The sequence below is a fragment of the Phaenicophaeus curvirostris genome, chromosome 24 (assembly GCF_032191515.1).
Source record: "Phaenicophaeus curvirostris isolate KB17595 chromosome 24, BPBGC_Pcur_1.0, whole genome shotgun sequence".
In the NCBI taxonomy this organism is placed as follows: domain Eukaryota; kingdom Metazoa; phylum Chordata; class Aves; order Cuculiformes; family Cuculidae; genus Phaenicophaeus; species Phaenicophaeus curvirostris.
In genome coordinates, this window is record NC_091415.1 from 1,071,955 (window position 1) to 1,083,744 (window position 11,790).

The 11,790-nt window shown below is 53.4% G+C and overlaps 2 protein-coding genes across 2 annotated transcripts in view; one reads left to right on the forward strand and one right to left on the reverse strand.

Moving 5' to 3' along the window:
* Nucleotides 1-4,158, reverse strand: part of RAP1A (RAP1A, member of RAS oncogene family) — a 40,688-nt gene extending 36,530 nt beyond the window's left edge. The window contains exon 1 of the mRNA XM_069876219.1: nt 4,147-4,158. The gene's annotated coding sequence lies outside the window, so the exon portion shown is untranslated. The remainder of the gene's footprint in view (nt 1-4,146) is intronic.
* WDR77 (WD repeat domain 77) overlaps nt 1-11,790 on the forward strand; it is a 199,523-nt gene that overhangs the window by 164,580 nt on the left and 23,153 nt on the right. The gene's annotated exons all lie outside the window — the stretch shown is intronic.

An 11,790-nucleotide genomic window follows, 5' to 3' on the forward strand; every position in this document is an offset into this window, starting at 1 on the left:
CAAAATATTAGCAACAACTTCAGCTTTGAAAGCTGTAAAGTCAGTAAAATAAATTTTAAAAAAAAATATGAAATCGTTCCTTTGGACTGAAACTTAAGGCTGGGAGAGTTGGGGTTGTTCAGCCTGAGGAAGAGAAGGCTCTGGGGAGACCTTAAAGCAGCTTCCAGCACTGAAAGGGGATCCAGGAAAGGTGGGTAGGGGCTCTGGATCAGGGAGTGCAGGGATAGGATGAGGGGGAATTATTTTCAGCTGAAAGAGGGGAGGTTGAGATGAAATCTTAGGGAGAAATATTTTGCTGTGAGGGTGGGGAGCCCCTGGCCCAGGCTGCCCAGAGCAGGGGTGGCTGCCCCATCCCTGGAGGGGTTCAAGGCCAGATTGATGGGGCTGGGAGCCCCTGATCCAGTGGAAGGTGTCCCTGCACATCACAGGGGATGGAACTGCATGGGCTTTAAGGTCCTTTCCAACTCAAACCATTCTATGGAACTGCACAAGGAGGTTATGTCCTTTAAGAGGCTCAGCATCCATAGAAGCACATCAACATTCTGCAAGGCTTTACCCAGTGTTTCCTTTGAAATTCTAAGTCTCATAAACTTCACCCCCAATATCAATGCATCTGCAGCTTTTCCCACTCAGCACTGACTGAAGAATTGGATTGTATCCAATGAAGCCAACACTTATCTTTTTCTTGGGTTGCGGCTCACCTTCTAGGTTTCAAAACAATAAGGGTCCAGGCACTCTAAGGGCCTGACTCAGCAAGAGACAAAGCCCCGACTGGATGGCTTTTCTGGGAAGGTTGACTCTTTTTCAGTTTTCTGCAGGTTTGAATGGGAGCTGATAACATTTATTGCTGAGTCAGACTTCACAAGTACACGAAATCAGATCTGGATGGATGCGAGCCTGGTTATGAAACGATTAGAAGGGAAGGAGAGAGGGGTCCAAGTTCAGCTGCAATCAGAGAGACTTTCCTTACCGAGTACAACAGGGAATAAATCTGGATCTTCCTTTGTCCCAACCCCGCGTGCTGCCCTTCTCCTTCAGCAGGAGGGATGTGGCCCCACGGGCACCAGTGCCGGAGCCTGTTTCCCCGCTGTGCTGCTGCACCTCAGCTCTTGCACAGCGGGCACTTGCTTATCAGCAAATCCAACCTGTCAGCAGGGCGTCAAACCCCACGTCCACACCTTCTCTCCTCAGTGCATTTTCCAATTTATAGCAAACCCTATTATTTCAGGAACATAGGGCGATATTATTGATGGCCTCACCTGTACCTGCTTGGAGGGGGTAAAACCTGCTGACATCCCCAAATGCTGCATTTCTATTCACATCATCTCAGCAGCAACACAAGGTCAGGGAAAGAGAAGAGGGTCTTTCCACCCTGCCACACAGGATACAACCTGCTACATCCTGGACACTGCTCACAATACCCAGTGGTCCCTAACGCTGCAGTTTTATTAAGGATATTGCAATTTATCAATTCCCTTCTGTTTATATAAAACATGAGTTGCCACAAGAATGGCTCGTTCTGAGCTCACCAATCACAAACCCGTTGATATTGTTAAATTCCAGCAGCATTTCACTCCCCTTCTGGCATGTGGCAGCAGTGAAAGACTGAAGGGAAAACGCTGCTATCCCAGCACCTGCGGCAGGGCTGCAATTGTCTGCCTGGTTTTGCAGCCGAGTTGCAGGGGCAGCGTTGAGACTCTTATGCAGAGAAATGATAACTAATCATAATCCCTCAGGATTTTTTTTATTCCCAAATAGCAGTTGCCCACTTGGACACATTATCACAAGTTGAGCCGATGTAAATAGCTAGTGAGTGCCCATTTGTTGATTTAACGAAAGCCAGAAACAATTTGCAAGCACATAATGAGCTTGGATTCCTGGCTGATAGCATCACAGGATGGGAGAGCAGAAGGCAGCTCAGTAACACACATCACCAGCACATTTAAATGAAAGTGCATTTGACATGGTACACATTATAACATATTATTATTATTATTATTATTGCTGTAGTCATTAAAAGCAAAGGTGATGACTGCATGATGAGCATGTCCTGATTGAACTTAAACTGCACAGAAATGGAATTGGTCCTCTCTAAGCATTCAATAATCATTTTTTAAAACAATAATTGCAGGAGAGTTAAGGAAGAAATGCTCATTGCAAAGAGCTGGGCATGAGCTTGTGAAGCGCAAGCATAGTATTTTCTTTACAGATGAGATAGCAGTGCATCATTAGGAATAATGACTTAATTATGTTATTAAGAGCGCATACCCGCATCCCTGACACGGCGCTGACAGCGACTCCTCTGAGTGATGACGTGGCTGCAGGGGTCACTGAGCACGCACTTGGCCTCGCAGCGCCAGCCGTACAGCTCCCCGATGCAGCGTTCCAGAGGGTGCAGCGTCCTTGCCGGGGTGCAGAGCGGAAAGGAGCACTGGATGCTCACCGGCACCTGACAAGATCTGTGGAGGCAGGTGAGCTGCAGACCCCTGCTGGGAACACCATCCCTCGTCAGACCACAGCACACCCGGTTTTTCCATGCCTGGCTGGGTGAAGCCACTGGATAATTAAGCAGACAAACTGGGAGGTGTGGAAGCTGGGGAGGGAGGGCTGGTCCCAAGGCAGTGCTCCACAAAAGGTCTAACAGGTTTCCGAAGGGAAAGCCTGAGCTGGCTTTTCCATGAGCTGCAACCCTGGGGCAGCAGTGCTGCTGCCCTTCTCGTCTCCCAGCTCAGCCAGGATCATCAAAGCTGCCTGAAAACACAGGAGACGCTGAACCCCAACCGGTAGCTGCAAATGCTGAAGTACTTTCCAGGCCTCAGCCTTAAAGACAATGTCCTCACCTGTGAGCATGGGGACTGCAGAAAGAAAGGAAGAGCAGGGCTCCCTTTATCAAAAGTATCAGCAAGCCCAGGCTTCCCTCCTTTGTGACTTTGTCTCTCTGAAAAGAAGATGAGATGGAGCCTTCTTATGCATCTGTGTGAACATCATCCTGACTTGCAAGCATCCCAGGATCAGACACAGCAGGAACCACAAGCCCCAGACCAGCAGCATCCCCATCATCCAGTCAGGACAGGCTCAGGTCTGCAGGACAGGGTTTATAAAGCCATCACTGAGTTCATAATGAGCTCACCTGTCCCTGGATAAGAGAAGTGTGTTTCCAATTAATGCTCCTCTGCTGTCCTAAGTGAACTTCATCATCCCATAGCCTTGGAGACCCTCCGGCACATCCCAGCTACTTCATACTAGTACTTTCAGGTATTTGCAGAAACTTGTCTTGAAGCAGCTGTTTCAGAAGAGGCTGTTCCTCAGCTCTCTTTATTAGCTGCTGCACTATAATTAGGATTACAATAGCACTTAGCCTTCTGGTAGCGCTCTTCATTTCCCGATTGCTTCCTGAACACAAACTAATAATACTGGCTTAATGCTTCTTGCTTGGGAAGGAACAGGTATTTTCCTGCAGAAGAGCCGTTAATTTATGTTAACAGTAAAGCAAACATCGAATGACAGGGACCACGAGAATGTGTTTCACTCCCGAGTACAGGGGAGCGAGTACACGGTTCTCCTGCACAGCCCTGCGGGTCACAGTCACCATCCCAGCACCAATGCAACCCTGAGTTTCAATGTGAAATCAGCTGTTGCGTTCTCACCAAATCATGAGTAATTTCCACTCCAGCTATGACTCAATAGACTGGAAACATTGCCTGAGTAAGGGCCGGAGGTCTTATTCATGGTTCTCCAGCCCTCGTGAGGCTCCTCCCTGCGGGCTGGCAGGGGTGCCCTGCGGTGCCCAGGCACCCAAGCAGCACACGCTGGGCTCCCCGGCTGCACCCAGAGATCTCAGACACCCATAAACTCTTCCCAAGACAAGCCACCGTGGCTGCCGCCAGCGAGCAGCACGCGCGTCTGCATCGCCAGCAGAAACGAAGCCCAATCCCATCCCAGAAACATTTGGGGGTGCTTTGGTTTTCAACACTTTTCTCTGTTGCCCATTGAAAAGCAAGTGTTTGTGTAAATAACAGCAGATGCGTTTTAAAATAGCTCCTCTCCCAGGCAGTGTTTAGCCATAGAAATGAGCAAAGATAAAACAGTTGCACATGCCGTGGGAAAGCCAGCAGATGGGTTTGCAGGGGGAAGCAGGCCAGGCTGCGCTGCCGGTGTCAGCGCCACGGACGCGGTCGCTGCCGGCACAGATTGCAGCTCCCGGGGCACCGGCAGCTCCCTCCTAGGACTCAGCACCGGCAGGAAAGCGCTCTTCGTGATGCGTATTTTTTGCCTGCTCGTTTCAGAGATCTGTGCATGAGGTGCAGACGGAGGCAGAGCCCAGCGAGGAGCGAGTCACCAGCATTGGGACGGCATGGTGGGGAGGGCTGGAAGGCAGCTGTGCTCCCGGGGCTGTGTTCCCAAGAAGCAGCATGCTAGGCATGAGGGTATTTATCTGCCAGATCTCACATTTACCCAAAACAGCCAGGAAATCTAAGAAACTGCTGCCCCGATTGATACAGGAGCACGTGTACCAAGCTCGTGGGGTGAGTGGGGCCAGTTCTCAGTTACCTGAATGCCACACAACTCCACTTGTATTTCCAGAGTTATGGAAACCACAACAATATCAGCCCATTTCATCGCTCGTTTTACTGCCTGCGCTGTATGTTGTGGTGAGGTGCCGCATACCAGACTGACGGGTTCTCACTGAGGGCTCCTGTCACCACCGCGCGCTGCTGCCGGGACACGTCCCTGGGAGGCAGCCAGGGCTCCCGAGATGCTCGCCCACTCCGCTCCATGCCTCGTGTCCCTCGCAGTCGGTGGTGGGGCAGCTCAGAGCAGGTTCCACGCTGCCCCTGGGCTTGGAGCCTGCCTGCCAGCCTGGCCAGGAGCTGGAGCTGTGTCCTCCGTGTCGCTCCGACTAGGATGTTCCAGGCATGCGATGCCGGCGGGAGAGCAGCAGCTCCTTGGCCCTCACTCTACTGGGGCTTGGTGGCTTCTGCTGCTTCTCCAGCACCTTCCCCACTGCAGGTGTCCAGCAGCCTGCACAGAGGGTTTTTCCACTGAGGTTTGATGCAGAATGAGAGTGACGCATGTCTTGCAACAGCTAAGAAATGTCCTCGGTGCAGTTGTTCCAGTGTCACCACGGCTCTTCTGTGCACGGTGACTTGTGCCGTGACCTGCAAATCCCCGTGGAGGAAGCCTCTGCCAGCCTGCCCGCTGCCGTCACCTTGTCAGATCCTGGGTGCCCTGAGCCGAGCGCTGCTGCTGCAAGGACATCAGCTAGAGGACAGCAGGCAGCTCGCGGCCTGGAGCCTCCGATTTGGAAAGATTTCTCCTCCACACCCAGCACCTGTGGCAGCCCGCAGCCCTGACCCTGCAGCCCGTGCCAGTGACGAGGAGGAGGAGGAGGAGGAGGGGGTGGAGGAGGAGAGGAGCTTCTGCCTGGGCATGGGCAAGCCCACGGCAGGTAGAGCCACCTCGGGGAGCCGGCACGCTGGGATGGAGCGGGTCCAGAAAGGCAGCATGGCAGGACGGCGATGCAAAGCTCAGCCAGACGGGCAGGGAGGGGAGTTTTTTCCAGCTGTGAGCAAGTGAGCAATGCCAGCAGCAAACGTCAAGGCTCTGAAGCAAGGTGAGTGCCACTCCCTCAGACTCATTGCTCCCACATCTTCCTCTGTCACCATTCTCACCCGCTCCAAGCCGAGCTCCCGTGCCATTCCCCCTCATCCTAGCCATTTACCTATTGATCAGTATCCGTGTCCAAGCCAGCTCTTGGCTCGGGTGTCCTCCCTGTGTCCTGCTCATGCAGGTCCCACTCCAGCTGGCACGGGTTCCGGGCAGGCTCGTGGGCTCCCCCCTCTCCATCCCCACATGGAAACCTTGAGCGAGCGTGATTTGCATTTCCCGTCTGCCAAATGAGCAAAGCCCAACGCAGCGGTTTCATTCCCCACGCGTTTGGAGGGGAGCGGAAATGGCGAGGAGCTGAGGAGATGGAAACACTAATGCTTTATCTCACCCTGCTTCCAGATCTGCATTTCCCATATTTCTTCTTCAGCAAAAGAAAATGTAATGGCCGTGTCATACAATCTCCCATAAATCCAGCCATCCCCTCACCTCACAGCTCCGTCTGGGGCTCCGAGGTGCTGTAAAGCTGCACAGAATTGGTATTAAATCTTATTCCTAGGCCGGTAACCAATGCTGCGTTACTATTTAGCCAGCAATACGCTCACTTTACGTTCCCTTCCACTATAGAGTAAGTGCCTCACGATCCTTAGAGGCAAACTCCAGCTACATCATTACGAGACTCCAAAACTGCATTGCAGCGAGTGTTTAAGAACTATTTGTTTCCTCCAAAATCAGGGCAGCAATCTTGGCAATGAGCATCATTAGAAAAGCTGAGATTTCTGCTACAATGAGGGATCTGTGCGTGTTTTGCTGGAAATAATAAAGAAAAATAAATCCCTTTTTCCCCCCGCTAAGGATCCAAATAAGAACTCTGAGTTATTGTAGAACAAGAGAGGCCTTGATTTCTACCATACATCATGGAAAGTGCTGCAGCCAAATATACAGAAATTAAAAATAAAAAGGTATAAACAATGCTTCCTTCCTAAGGAGCCTCCCTGGCCAGCCTGGACCCCAAGCCCAACTGCCTGTGGCTCATCTTCCTGCCTGCCGAGGCAGCTCCGGCGCAGAGCCCAGCTCCCCAGGAGCCTCTGGGCACTTTGTACCCTCTCAGGAGGACCAGCCCCCTGGAAAACGGTTTGTTTTCAGTAGCATCTCTGGTGAAATAAAGACCAGAAGCCTTTTCTTCCCTTCCCTTCCCTTTCCTTCGTGAAGTGGGTGCTGACCCTTGCACCTCCAAGGCGCTCAGGGATGTGGGTCGGTAGTGGACAGGTATGGTCGGACTCAATGATCTCAAAGGTCTTTTCCAGCCAAACAATTCTATGATTCCCTGCCCCAAGCTGCCCCGATGTTGGATATTGCAAACGGGGCTGAATTTCCCAGCAGATCCCAAGCCGAGAGGACCAGCCGGTGGATCCTGCTGCTGCAGAGCCTGCGCGGAGCTTGGAGGGATGCGGGGAGCCCTGGCCCCAGTGAGGCCCTGGGCAGCAGGACCACTGCGTCTCCCTCGCTGCGAGGCCAGCAGCTCCGTGCCACTTCAGCAAGAGCTTTTGGGGTTCCTTTTGTATATTTCCATGCGAATTACTGTTCCTGGGGGGAAAGCCTAGCTCCCACCTCCAAGAGGATTATTGCGGCCACAGGACCAAACCTCTGTGTTCATTACACCCGTGTAAATCTGGAGCAAATCCTTTTAAGCCATTGGGGCCACTCCGGGCTTACCCGGACATAAATGGCCCTACTATAAATAAGACCTTGGTTTGATTAGAGAACGAAAGGCAGGAAAAAAGCACTTAGAAGACATCCAGGGGAAATGTAAGCTGCCCTCCCCCGGGTGGTTATGCTGACAGTGATGAATTAGCCCACGGTGCCAGTCAGACTGAGTCACGTTCCATAAATAAATTGCGCACAGATATTCCCCATCCCGGAGGACTCACCCATGGCCGGAGATTCCCACAAAACACGACAAGTGAGAAGTTGGAGGATGGAGCCAGGCACACCCAGAGGCCACAGCCCTTCTCTGTGTGGCAACCAAAATCCTGCTGGTCCCGACCCAGAGATGCTCTGGTCTGGAGATGGTGACGTCGCACTGGGCTCCCTTGGGAAGGGGAACGGCCAGCGCGGTAGAGAGGGTGGAGAAAGGTGAGAAAGGGGTAATGGGACTTGATTAATAAGACAGTCACTAATCAATAGACCTTGGGGACTTCAGCAGCATCCAGACCCACGCTGGGACACGGGTGTGACACAAAGAGCAAAGGCAGCATTGCGCTTTCTGCCTTGGCTACTGCAGCGTGACCTGACGCGGTGGGACAGGGGCCAGCCCGCTGCTGGGTGATGCGTCTCAGCGCCAAAGTCCTCTGGTGTTAATGAGGAAACGAGAGGAGGGCCAAGAAGGGAGGGTTCTGGCTACTGCACCAGTGAGGTCAGCTGTTCGACGTGGCCCCCGGATCCTTTTGGCCCATAACTAATGGGTCGGCAGGGAAAGCACAACGTGATACAGCTCACTTGCAGCCCCAGGGACTCGGGAAGAACGGAACAGCCCTGGGCTGGGAGAGAGGGATAATCAAGGGGAATCAACACTCCCACTGGAGTGGGAAAGATCATTTTTGTGTGGGTGAGCGGATTTGGCATCACACAGGGTCCTGTGCCCGTGGCTCTGTCACAGCCACTCCCAAAGATAACTATAAAACCTCCAATTATGATGAAATTAATTTTGAAACACAAAAAAAATCATCATTTATCTGAGCCCCTGTCCCTGCATTCCTGCCCTGCCTGGACAGGAGGTCCAGGGAATGACACCCAGAGCCATTTCAGAGCCGCAGCCGCTGCGTCCCTGCTGTCTGCTGGGCAAACCCAACGCGCCGCACTGGTTTGGCTGCCCGGCTCCCTCCCACGCGGGCGCTGCGCTCCCCAACGAGCCGAGCAAGAAGAGCAAACAGAGACACTCACTCCCAGGTTTCGGGAGGTTTGGAATCCAAAGCCGCATAAGCCAGCCGAGCAAAACTGCACTGGGAGCATGAGTATCACCACCAGGCTCTGGGTACAGGTTTTGCTTCTGGAGCAGCATTTTCCCCCCAAGCAGGGCAGGGACAGCATCCAGCTCCCCACACCAGGACCCTCAAACAAAGCGGGGACACCTCAGGGGTGTCCATCCAGCCCTGCTTGCAGTGAGCAGCCTCCGGGAAGGGATGCTGGCCCACGGATGCCATCCCCATACTTGGAGACGGCTGCCACGGGCGAGCTTTACTGGCTCCCGGGACTTAAAAGGAGCGATGCTCTTCCCACAGCAGGGCAAAGGCTGGCAGCCTGCTGGGGAGAGGTGCAACCCCACTCAGCAGGGAACATCTCCTGTCAGCCTCCCTGCTCACCCGGCAGGAGTTTGGGGATGGGTTTCTGCAACCTGCTAGTCGCCAGCGTGCCACTTGTCCCCACGGTGATGCCCTGGGGAGCCGGTTGCTCCACTCCCACCCGCAGCGTCAGACAGCGAGGAGGAGGGATGGGCTGTCTCTGCAGGAGGTGCCCAGGTCCTTGAGAAATCAGGCGAAACCACAGATTGCTGTCTCCCAGGAACTAAAATAGACTCAAGGAATCATAGAACTGTTTGGGTCAGAAGGGACCCCAAAGCCCATCCTGTTCCAATCCACCTCCCACTGGATCAGGGGCTCCAAGCCCCATCCAACCTGGCCTTGAACCCCTCCAGGGATGGGGCAGCCACCACTGCTCTGGGGAACCCACCCTCACTGCAAAACATTTCTCCCTAAAATCTCATTTCACTTTCCTCTCTTTCTGCTGCTCTGCTTTAAATAACATCCAGGACCAGCCAAGGCTGAGACCATCCCCACTGTTGCACTGGAGAGCAGTCAGCAGCAGATTCACATTTTCACCCTTTTCTGGCTGCAGAAAACACTGGGTGAGTCACTAGGAGAAATCCCCCGCTTTCCAGCCCAGTTCAAGCACAGGGAACGGCATGTAAAAGGGAAGAAGAGCTTTCCAGATCTGATTCTCCACCGGCAATTTGCTTCTGATGGGGGCTGAAATCATCTTTGGAACAAAATCTGGATTCTAAGGATGGTGAACTTTGTCTGTCAGCGAAGCTTTGTGCGAACGGGGGAGCATTCCGCAGTTTTTCCCGTCTGTGGCGATTGCTAACAGCAGGTTTTAACATTGCGGCCTCTCAGTATCCAGGGGGGCAGGTGAAATGATGCCCAAATTGGAAGGGTCAGAAGGAAATTGAAAGGACCCCGGTCCTGTCCAGCCTTTCCCCACGCACAGAGCGTTGTCAGGACTGGATTGACTCTTCTCTTCCCATGGATGGGGAAACTGAGGCACAGAGCAGTGACAAGACAGCGCCGCGCTCCGGACTTTCATTTTTGCTCGTTATTCACCAGGCCACAATCGCTCTCTGTTAAACCAGATGTGACCCTGCTTCACATTCACATCCTCTCCCTGCTTTGCTTTCACTTCCTTCCAAGGCAGCGAAGAGCCACGATGGCACTCGCTGCTCACCATCACTCGCTTCATGAGCTGCCCCTTTTTATTTCCATGAAGTAAACATTACATTTCACAGCCCCAGGCAAAAGAAAAGACCCTCCTCCATGCCTCTTGGCCCATGAGCAGCGGCAAGCAGAGAGGAATGAGAGCAGGTGATGCTCAAAGCGATGAGGTCCTGCACACCAGCACCCAGCCAGGAGCCCAGAGCAGGCTGCGCGGGCAGAGCTGCCGCACGGACGCTGCCTTTTTTCCTCCCACAAGTGTTTTACAGCCGCGCTGGAGCAAAGGTGGCCGTGGCTGCTGCTGACTCACATGATAAGATCACTGTGGTGCAATTACTTTTTTTTCCTGCATCTGTGTGTCACTTAGAAATAAATAAAACAGAAAGTCTCTTCTCCTCCCCTCCGCCCCCAGTGCAAACGGGGAATCGGCACTCAAAGCCACAGCTGGGGTTGCAGATAGACCCTTCCCTTCCTGATCCTTATCTCACCAGGATGTAGGAGGACCCTTGGGGAATCTGCTGGAAGCCTTTTGCTGGAGCCATCCAAGAACAGAGCAAGCTGATTACAGCCTTCAAATGGCAAATCCATCAAGCACTCAGGGAACAGGGTCCAAATCGTTGTTTAACCCCATCAAACTGGGACTTCCCTGGGCTCTGCTGCACTGGAGCTGCCCCAGCGCTGAGCCCAACGAGCCCTGGGCACGGGCTCCTCCTCAAGCTGCCGCCTCCGCAGAGCTCTGCAGGCACCACGGATCGATAAAACGATCTAAAAATACACCTTCCAATCCTAATCTAACGCAAAGCCTTAAACTGCTGGCTCACAAACTTACTCCAGTGCACGCAGGCAGGTAGATTGGCATGGCAGCGAACCCAGGGCTGAGTTTCTCTCGGGCTTCGAGCACTCCACAACTGTCCTCATGACAAAATATTGCTGTACGTGGCAGCAAAGGTGTCCAAATACTCCAAGCACACTGACACAAGGGTTGATTATAGGTGATGGCAGCCTATATCTTAGCATACACGCGCGCGGTCACAGAGTAAAGCCACCAGCGGTGACAAGCAGAGGATTGTGAGCACCGATGCTCAGGGCGCTGCCCCCTCAGCTCAGCCATATGTTCCCCTAAGCCTCTCAGCAGGAGCACGACGGCGGCTTGCGGGAGAGCAATGTGGTAGAGAAGAAAGGAGGGAGCCCTTTGGTCAGGATTTAGGGCTGGATGATGGCAAATAAACAGTGAAAAGGGGACGGCGGAGCTGGTTTCCACACCTAAACACTCCCTGATCCCACGCTCCAGCCCCATCTGGCTCCTCCGCGCAGGGAGTGTTTAATTACTTCGTGAGCTATAAAAACCTCTAGCCCAGGGTTTCCTGATGCTGGGACTGTGTGAGAGAGGAGCCGAGTGCCCACGGAGGGGGGATGCAGCCCCCCGAGCATCCCTGGGCTGGGGGTGAGGCTGCGCTCACGCCACGAGGTTCATCCTCCGCTGGCAACGGGGGAGCAGCAGCTGCCTCGCTCTTTCCCATTTCAGGCAGGAAACAGACACTGCCTGGTGGAGGAAACATCTGAAGAAGATAAATGCACCTTGTGCCTCGTTCCTGCCAGGAACAGGGGGTGCTGGGCTGAAGCATCCGGATTCGTCCCCGTCAGGGCAGGTGCAGCTCAGCGAGCTCGGGGGCATCGCCGGCAGCTGAGCCAGCGA